This window comes from Corvus hawaiiensis, chromosome 2, assembly GCF_020740725.1.
Source record: "Corvus hawaiiensis isolate bCorHaw1 chromosome 2, bCorHaw1.pri.cur, whole genome shotgun sequence".
Taxonomy (NCBI): domain Eukaryota; kingdom Metazoa; phylum Chordata; class Aves; order Passeriformes; family Corvidae; genus Corvus; species Corvus hawaiiensis.
This window is the reverse complement of record NC_063214.1, coordinates 121,929,286-121,937,678: the sequence shown is the minus strand read 5'-3', so window position 1 is coordinate 121,937,678 and position 8,393 is coordinate 121,929,286. Positions and strand designations below refer to the sequence as shown.

The window sequence follows — 8,393 nt, the reverse complement described above, 5'->3', positions numbered from 1 at the left end:
TCTGCTGTGGGAGGCCTCTGGAAGTGGCCACGGGAAGCAGGAGAAATCCAGAGCAGCTCCAGCTCTCGTTAATGCTGAAATGTGGGCAGCAGGCGCAGAACCAGCTCTTCCCTGGATCCAGCTCTATGTCCTGGATTCCTGGTGCTCTTTAGCAGGACAAGGAACATCTCCTGGGACTGTGCAGCTGCAGCTGGAGAAACATCTTGACACACAAAGGAACTTCTGTATTTCCAGTTTGAATCCTGCCCCTCTGTGTCTTTGTGAACTCCTCATCCCAGTTACTCCAGAGGGTGGAAAATCTTTGCTCCTTTTGAGGATTTCCTCAGGATGGGTGATTTTTTCTTCTCTGTAATTAAAGAAAACCACCCAAACACACACAGGCACAGCAGGATTTGGGATTTAACCATCATTAGAATCATGGAATCATGGAATGGGTTGGAAGGACCTTAAGGATCATCCCATCCCACCCCTGCCATGGCAGGGACACCTCCCACTGTCCCAGGCTGCTCCAAGCCCCAATGTCCAGCCTGGCCTTGGGCACTGCCAGGGATCCAGGGGCAGCCCCAGCTGCTCTGGGCACCTTTTTAGTTCTCCTCAAACCCACTTTAAACAGATCCACCTTTGTTTCCCATCGGTTTTTTAGGCCTTTCCTTCCGTGAGGCCTCAGCTCCCTCAGAGGTGATGGAACACTTGACAAATTATAATCAGTGTTTTGAAGAGATCTCAGCTCCAGGTGCTGGGGCTTTTCACGTCTTTGCCAGAAGTGTTTATGTGATAAAACTTGTGGGATTAAAAAAAGTACAGCCAGAAAATCTGTGCAAAAAAATAGAATAAAATAGAATAAAATAGAATAAAATAAAATAAAATAGAATGAAATGAAATGAAATGAAATAGAATAAAATAGAATAAAATAGATTAAAATAGATTAAAATAAAATAAAATAAATCTAATAGAATGAAATAAAATAAAATAATAAAATTTAAAATAATTAAATAATTAAATAATAAATCTAATAGAATGAAATAAAATAAAATAAAGTAAATCAAATAGAATAGAATGAAATGAAATGAAATAAAATAATAAAATAAAATAGAAAATTAAAAATAAATTAAAATAAAAAATAAAATAAAGTAGACCAAATAGAATAGAATGAAATGAAATGAAATAAAATAAAATAATAAAATAAAATAAAATAAAATAAAATAAAATAGGACCAGGCCTAATTCCAATATCCTTGGAGCTAAAAAGTCCTTAATTAAGCCTGGACAGAGTTGAGGCACCTGGAACTGAGGCCGTGCTTATCCTAAGGAAGGGAACCTCCTCAAGGGATATTTGGGAACCTCCTCAAGTGGTGTTTGGGAATCTCTTCAAGTGTAGTTGGGAATCTCCTCAAGAGGTGCTTGGGAATCTCCTCAAGGAATGTTTATCCCAGTGGGAGCTCTAAGTGTGGGAAGCTCTTCAGGACAGGTAAACAGAGAGGAAAGTTTGGATGAGCTCAGGAGAGGGTTGGTAGCTGCTCTGGAACAACAAATCCAACTTTTAATATTCCCTCAGCACAACTTGGAGCTCCTTTGAGTTATTCCAGTGGCCACTTGGAATTTCTAGGAGTTATGAATTCTTGGAATAAGAGGCTCTTGTTATGTTTGGTGAGGGGGCTTTAAATATTGGGATGTTGTTCCTGACTGGGAGAGAAGAAACTCAGTGCAGAATCCCAGAATGGGACTGGGAGAGCCCTTCATTGCCTTCGTTCACTGAGTTTTGCCCACTAATTATGTTCATTTGTACATAAATATCTTGGATTTTGTAGGAATTTTGTCCCAGCACAAAATCAGGCTGGAGAAAAGACTAAAGGGAATTTCAGAGTATTTTATTTCATTTAAAGGCTCACAATTAGCACATTTACCAAAACAAATTTACCTTTCCAGGCTCCCATCCCTTCCATCCCAGTTTTTAAGCATTGTGCTGCTTCCCTGGGCTACTCCAAGGAAAAAACAGGAGTGAAATCAATTTTTTTGGTGTGTTTTTCTCTCTATTCTTCCCTTTTTTCTGGTGTTAACCCCCCCAGATTGCCTCTAGCAACAAAGCTCAGGCTTTGGCAGGTTAGTCCTAGTTAAGGGCATATGGCTCGTTATTCCCAGTGGGAATTCAGCCAGAAGTCAGCCAGAAAATCCAGATTCTCCTAATTAACAACAGCCAAACATTTGGCTAAAAAATCATGAGGGTTTTTTGCTGTTGTTTGTTCGTTTTATGTTGGTTTTGCGTGGCTTTCTACCCATTTATCCCTCTTTTTTTTTTTTTTTAAGGAAAAAAACACAAGGAAAAAACCCACACCACTCTGTGATTGATGGAGCAAATTATGCTGCAATTATCCTAACGATGTCCTTGTGATATTATTGGGAGAATGTTTGGTTTTGCCTACGACCCTCCTCGGATTTGCCGTGGATTTCAATAAAAATTGAAATAAATTTTGTTGATTATAAATCATCATTTGGGGACAGTCTTCTGTTTTTGTTTTTGGGGTTTTTTTTTGAGGGAAGCCAAACTGCTCTTAGATGGTCCAGAAGAGGCCACAAAATTGGGGATTCCACTGGGAAATTGGGAAGGCTGGAGCACCTCTAATAAAGAAAAAATGGGAGAGTTGGGGTTGGAAAAGAAAAAGCTCCGGGGAGAGCTTCTGCACTTTCAGTATATGAAGGATGGTTTTAAAAAAGATGGACACAGACATTTTCCCAAGGTCTGGAATGACAAAAAGTAGATTTAAATTGGACATGAGCAAGATATTTTTTGGGATGAGAATGGAGAGACAGGAACAGTTCCAATGTGGCTGCCCCTGGATCCCTGGCAGTGTCCAAGGCCAGGTTGGACACTGGGGCTTGGAGCAGCCTGGGACAGTGGAAGGTGTCCCTGCCCATGGTAGGGGGTGGAATAAAAGGATCTTTGAAGGTCTCTTCCAACTCAAACCACTCCATGAATGTGGGACAAGCCATCCCAAAAACCAGAGTCTCCCTGGGATTGCCACAGAAAGGGAACATGAAAGGTTGGGAATATGACCAAGAGAAGGAGCTGGGAGGGATTTTACAGCCCTGACCTGCTCCCTTACCTTGGGCATGGATAAATCCTGGATTTCCTCCTCCCTGGCCTGTCAGACTTGCTCCAGGTCATCCTTTTCCCCACCTCTCCGGGCAGCAGGACACAGGTGACTCCCAGGGAAAGGTAGGAGCAGATGGAGCAGGTGGAAAGCTCTGGAATGTGCAGGGAGCTCTAAACCATGGCTGGGAAGGTTCCTTCACTCCCCAGTGGCAAAGAAACCCCAAAACTGCTTTAGCAGAGCCTACAAGGATGGAGCTGAGCCCATCTTAACACCCCTCCCCACCTGGAAACATCATTCCCTGCTGGAATTCTCTTCTCTTCCTCCTGAGTGACCTCCTCTTCCTCCCAGTGTGCCAGAACCAGCATTCCAAGCCCAGGAATGATTCAGCAAGTCAGGCAGTGCAGATTCCCAGCTCCCTGTTGGATGTGGAGAGCGAACATTATTCACATTCTCAGTCATTCATTAAAAAAAAGCTTAATCAAGACATTGCTGGGCTTCATTTTCAGTTTATTGCTTCCAAAGGCTTAATAAGAAAACCTTGGTTTCCTTAGGGATGATTCACTCCGACTTTGGAGGCTCTGGAAGGGACAGAGGCAGCAGCAGTGATTTGTGAGCTCTGGAAGGGAAAGGCAGCAGTGGAGTCCTGATCCCAGCCTGGAATGCTCCTAATAAATAATCCTGAGCTCCAAGGCAGCTCCCAGGAGCTCTCCCAGGCTCTCCCTCCACAGCAACCTCACAGGCCCTGGAAGAACCGGGCGAGCTCAGCTCTCCCTGCGCTCCTCCACAGCCTGGCTGCTGTGCTCTGGAACAAACCCCTAAATCCCTGTCCCTCTTCTGTTCCCATAATGAATGCCTAAATCCCTGCCCCTCTTCCCATAATGAACCCCTAAATCCCTGTCCTCTTCTCTTCCTGGAACAAACCCCTAAATCCCTGTCCCTCTTCTCCTCCCATAATGAACCCTGAAATCCCTGTCCCTCTTCTCCTCCCATAATGAACCCCGAAATCCCTGTCCCTCTTCTCCTCCCATAATGAACCCTTAAATCCCTGTCCCTCTTCTCTTCCCATAATGAACCCTTAAATCCCTGTCCCTCTTCTCTTCCCATAATGAACCCTTAAATCCCTGCCCCTCTTCTCTTCCCAGAACAAACCCCTAAATCCCTGTCCCTCTTCCCATAATGAACCCTTAAATCCCTGTCCCTCTTCTCCTCCCATAATGAACCCGTAAATCCCTGTCCCTCTTCTCTTCCCACAATGAACCCCTAAATCCCTGTCCCTTTTCCCCCATTCCTGCTCGTGTTCCTTCCTCGAGCACCTCCCTGTGTCCCTGCAGCCCATCCTGGGTGAGCTGTTCCTGTCAGGACAGGGGTGACAGCAAAGTGTCCCTCAGAGGGGCCTGGCTGGGAACCTGCTGAGCTCATCTGCTCCCAACCCCTTGCCTTGAGATCCGGGAGGAATCTTCTCCCCACAAAGCAGGAATCTGGGGATGGTTCCACTCCTCTGTCCCAGCAAAGGCTGTGCCCTTCTCAGTAGGATCTGAGCACTTGTTCCATACCCAGCTCCAGCTGCGGGGCCAGGCTGGGGTGAACTGAATGATTTTTAAGGCTCTTTCTAACCCAGATCAATCCGGGATTCTCTGATTCTACTTCCCTGGTGCATCCCAAAATCTTCCTGTTTCTTCCATGTTTCCACAGGGGTGAGGAAGGACTTTTTATAAGGGTACGTACAGGACAAGGGGGAATTTTAAACTGCCAGAGAGCAGGGTTAGATGGGATATTGGGAAGAAAACCTTCCCTGTGAGGGTGGGGAAGGGCTGGGATGGAATTCCCAGAGCAGCTGGGGCTGCCCCTGGATCCCTGGCAGTGCCCAAGGCCAGGCTGGACACTGGGGCTTGGAGCAGCCTGGGACAGTGGAAGGTGTCCCTGCCATGGCAGGGGTGGCACTGGATGGGCTTTAATGTCCCTCCCAACCCAAACCATTCTGTGATTCCAACCTCAATGATCCTGGGATTCTGGGATTCAGGAGTGAGATCCATTGCTGTGCCCATCCATCGTCCAAGACAATGCCTGTGGCCAACCAGGAACATGGAAATCCATCCTATCCCTGATTTCCAGCCCCTGACCTGAAGTTCCATAACAAACCCCAACCCTCATTTCAGCCTCTCCATAATCCAGGGGGGGATTTGTGGGATATGGGGAGGGGGCAACCCGAACCAAACAAGTTATTCCTGCAGATTTGATGAAAGGTTTGTGGGCCAAAGGGTTTTGCCCGAAACCCAGGAATTTTTCCTTCCCTGCTCCAACTCCAATGCAGCCAATTGTGTGTGGTTTGTGCTGTTACAGTGAACATTCCCTGGCTGTACAAGAGCAGGGCTAATTACACTCTCCCAGCTATATACGTTAATTAATAATCAACATAAATAATCATAAATACATCACCCTTTGATGGCAGGATTTGACCAATTCCAGCAGTTTTTGGCACAATGGAGCATTCGAAGAATTTGGCCATTATCTGCTTTTTTTTGCCAAGCTTTAAAGGAGTTCTTTCCATGCGAAGCATGTTTTTCTTCAAGAGATTATCCTCCTTCCAAGCCAATTAAATGCATTCCAACGAAAACAGGGAGAATTTGAAATAAATGATACCAGGCTGTTGGTAAAGAAAGAGAGAGGGAATGAGAACACAATCGAGAGTCTGAAATTGCGGTCACTTAAATCAAACCCCTTCTGTGCACAGCTGGAAACATTTTCTCTCCTCAAATCCTGACATTTTACCACGGGAGAGGGAAAAAGGGCATTAAATCTTCCGGGGGTTTTCACTTGTTTGGGTTGCCAGAGTGAGTCTGGTGCTGCCTCACGTTCTGAATGTTTTAAGAAAGATGTTAATGACCCAATTCCAGGACAGAACAATCAGGGAAACACAGGAAAAAGAGGGAGAACACAGAATATTCTGAGCTGGAAGGGACCCACAGGATCATTGAGAGCAACTCTTGAGTACACGGATCAAATCCAGTCTTTTGTGGAATCAGAGCTGACCAAAGTGCAGGATAAACCAGTAGGAATTTGGGAACGGCAGCTGAAGGGATCCCTGACCTTCCCAACACCCGAGGTGAACCCAAAAAATGACCCTGGGGGTCTGGGACAAGGTGTTCACACAGCCATGACCCAGGAGTTGAGAGACCAGGGGAGGAGACCAGAACTTGGGTATTCCAAAAGGAATTTGGATATTCCAATGAAATTCCTCCCTGGGAGGGTGGGCAGGCCCTGGCACAGGGTGCCCAGAGCAGCTGGGGCTGCCCCTGGATCCCTGGCAGTGCCCAAGGCCAGGCTGGACATTGGGGCTTGGAGCAGCCTGGCACAGTGGGAGGTGCCCATCCACCCAGCGGGACTGGATGAACTTTAAGGTCTCTCCCAATCCATACCATTCCAGGATTCCATGAACTCTCAACCTGACGAGTCTGGCTTCCTTTGACTGCTGCTCCTGCTGGTGGCCCCACCAGAGGTGCTCCTGGTGTCCCCTCCTTGGGAAGAGCAGCTGCCTCAGGAATGAAATTCTCCAGGAAGCAGCTCCCAGAGGAACTTGAGCCACAAAGAGGAGGGAAACTGGCCCAGCCTTGAGCACTGAGGAGGAAGAGGCCACTGAAAGCTCTCCCAGGCTTTTCTGTGCAGGTCTGGTTGAACACAAGGAAGATCCAGCTGGATTCCCTTCCCAAAGCCACCAGAGAGAGCCACACTGAGCTGGGAATGTCTTGGAGCTCTTCTCCAATGCCTTCCCATCTCCAGCATTTCTGAAGGTGCAGCATTTCCACAAAGCCAGGGCTGCCTGATTCCTTGGGAAAGGAGAGCTTCACCTGGGCCAAACTACCAGGTTGGATGGAGCAGGGTTGGATGGAGCAGGGTTGGATACCAACACCTGGCTGTGTGAGCAGCGAGCTCACAGGGTGGATTTCTGGGACTTCAAATTCCCATCCTCAATGGAAAGGTCTCTCCTGCATGGAAAGGCAGAGGCAGCTCTCCCATTCCTCCTCCCCTGTCACACAGATCCACCAGGAGTCCTATTCCCATGTCCAAAGGGTGCATCTACGCAGGGCTTAAAAAAGTTTTCCAAGTATTTTCTTAGGTCAGATCCCAGCCTGATCTACATCCATCCTGTGAGGAGCCCCTCTGGAAAGGGAAGGATTCCTGCTGTTGTTGTTTCTATTCCCTCAACACCACAGCCCAGGGTCCCATTATTTTAGGAATTGTCCAAACAAATTCCTCCACCAGTCCTTCCCTGGGGGGCTCCCCAAATAGGAGAGCCTGAAACCCTTCCCTTGTCCAGCCCTCCCACTTCCTCCAAAACATCTGCTTACATCAGGATTTATGAATGTGAGAAAATAGCTGCAGTTCCTCCCAAGGTTCCCAGCAGCTTTCCCTGGATTTATCCATGACACGGTGCCAGGGTTGCTTCTGTGGAGCATTCCCAGTTCCAGTCTCGGCTGTGGTGACCACCAGGGTGTTCCTCACTGGAAGCTTCCTCATTGTGGCTGTGCAAGGGGCTGAACGATGGAGCCATGTCAGGAGGGCCAATTCCCACTTCTGTGAGGAATAAACTGCAAATCCTGGGAAAAACCAGAGCTGGCAGGACTTCTCCATCCTCCACATCTCAGGTGTTTCACCTCCCTGCCAGCAAAAAGAAGGCACAGTGAGGAACAGTGAACATTCCCATCCTTGGGAGTGCCCAAGGCCACGTTGGATGGGGCTTGGAGCAACCTGGGGTAGTGGAAGGTGTCCCTGTCCATGGAATGAGGTAATCTTTAAAATCCCTCCCAGTCCAAACCATTCCACGATTCTCTAAGCTCTTCAAACCTAAAACTTTATTGGGGAATTTAAGTCACCTTTCCCTCTCTTCCACATGCTGAGCTGGTTCTTGCTGTCCAAGACACAGGAAGAACTCAAGGCCTCCAAGCTCAGCTCCATGGATTTCTCCCAGCTCAAAGAAGAGCTCCCAGATGCACCTCTGGACACAAAGTGCACTTCAGTAGCTTGGATTCCAGGGAATTTTCACTGAGGAACTGTGGTTCCCTCTCTTGGCTGGCTTGGAAGATCTAACAAGCCTCTTCTGGCCAATTTTTCTTCATTCCCACCCCAGCAATTAGCTGGACAGCCTCACTGGATTCCTGCATTATCCTCTTGTTTTCTGAGACAAATTTAATAAAGTTTCCAGGGGAAAACATCTCCCAGACCAAGCTCCAGTTGCTTTTTGCCTTTGATGCCTCCCAGGAGCAAGTCTGGACTAACAGAGCTCCCAGCAACTGAATTCCACCTT

The 8,393-nt window shown here is 47.3% G+C and overlaps 1 long non-coding RNA gene across 3 annotated transcripts; it reads right to left on the bottom strand.

The window, feature by feature from the left end:
- Window positions 1-526: 526 nt before the first annotated feature.
- On the bottom strand, window positions 527-7,957 carry LOC125319827. Of its 3 annotated transcripts, none has more exons than XR_007200908.1 (4): window positions 7,438-7,957; window positions 5,528-5,735; window positions 3,101-3,507; window positions 527-813 (listed from the first exon to the last, which is right to left on the bottom strand). It is a non-coding gene; the product is annotated as an uncharacterized LOC125319827 (long non-coding RNA). The 3 variants fall into 3 exon arrangements; XR_007200906.1 differs by lacking the exon at window positions 527-813 and having other exon boundaries at window positions 2,888-3,242; window positions 3,374-3,507; XR_007200902.1 differs by lacking the exon at window positions 527-813 and having other exon boundaries at window positions 2,888-3,507.
- Window positions 7,958-8,393: the final 436 nt, after the last annotated feature.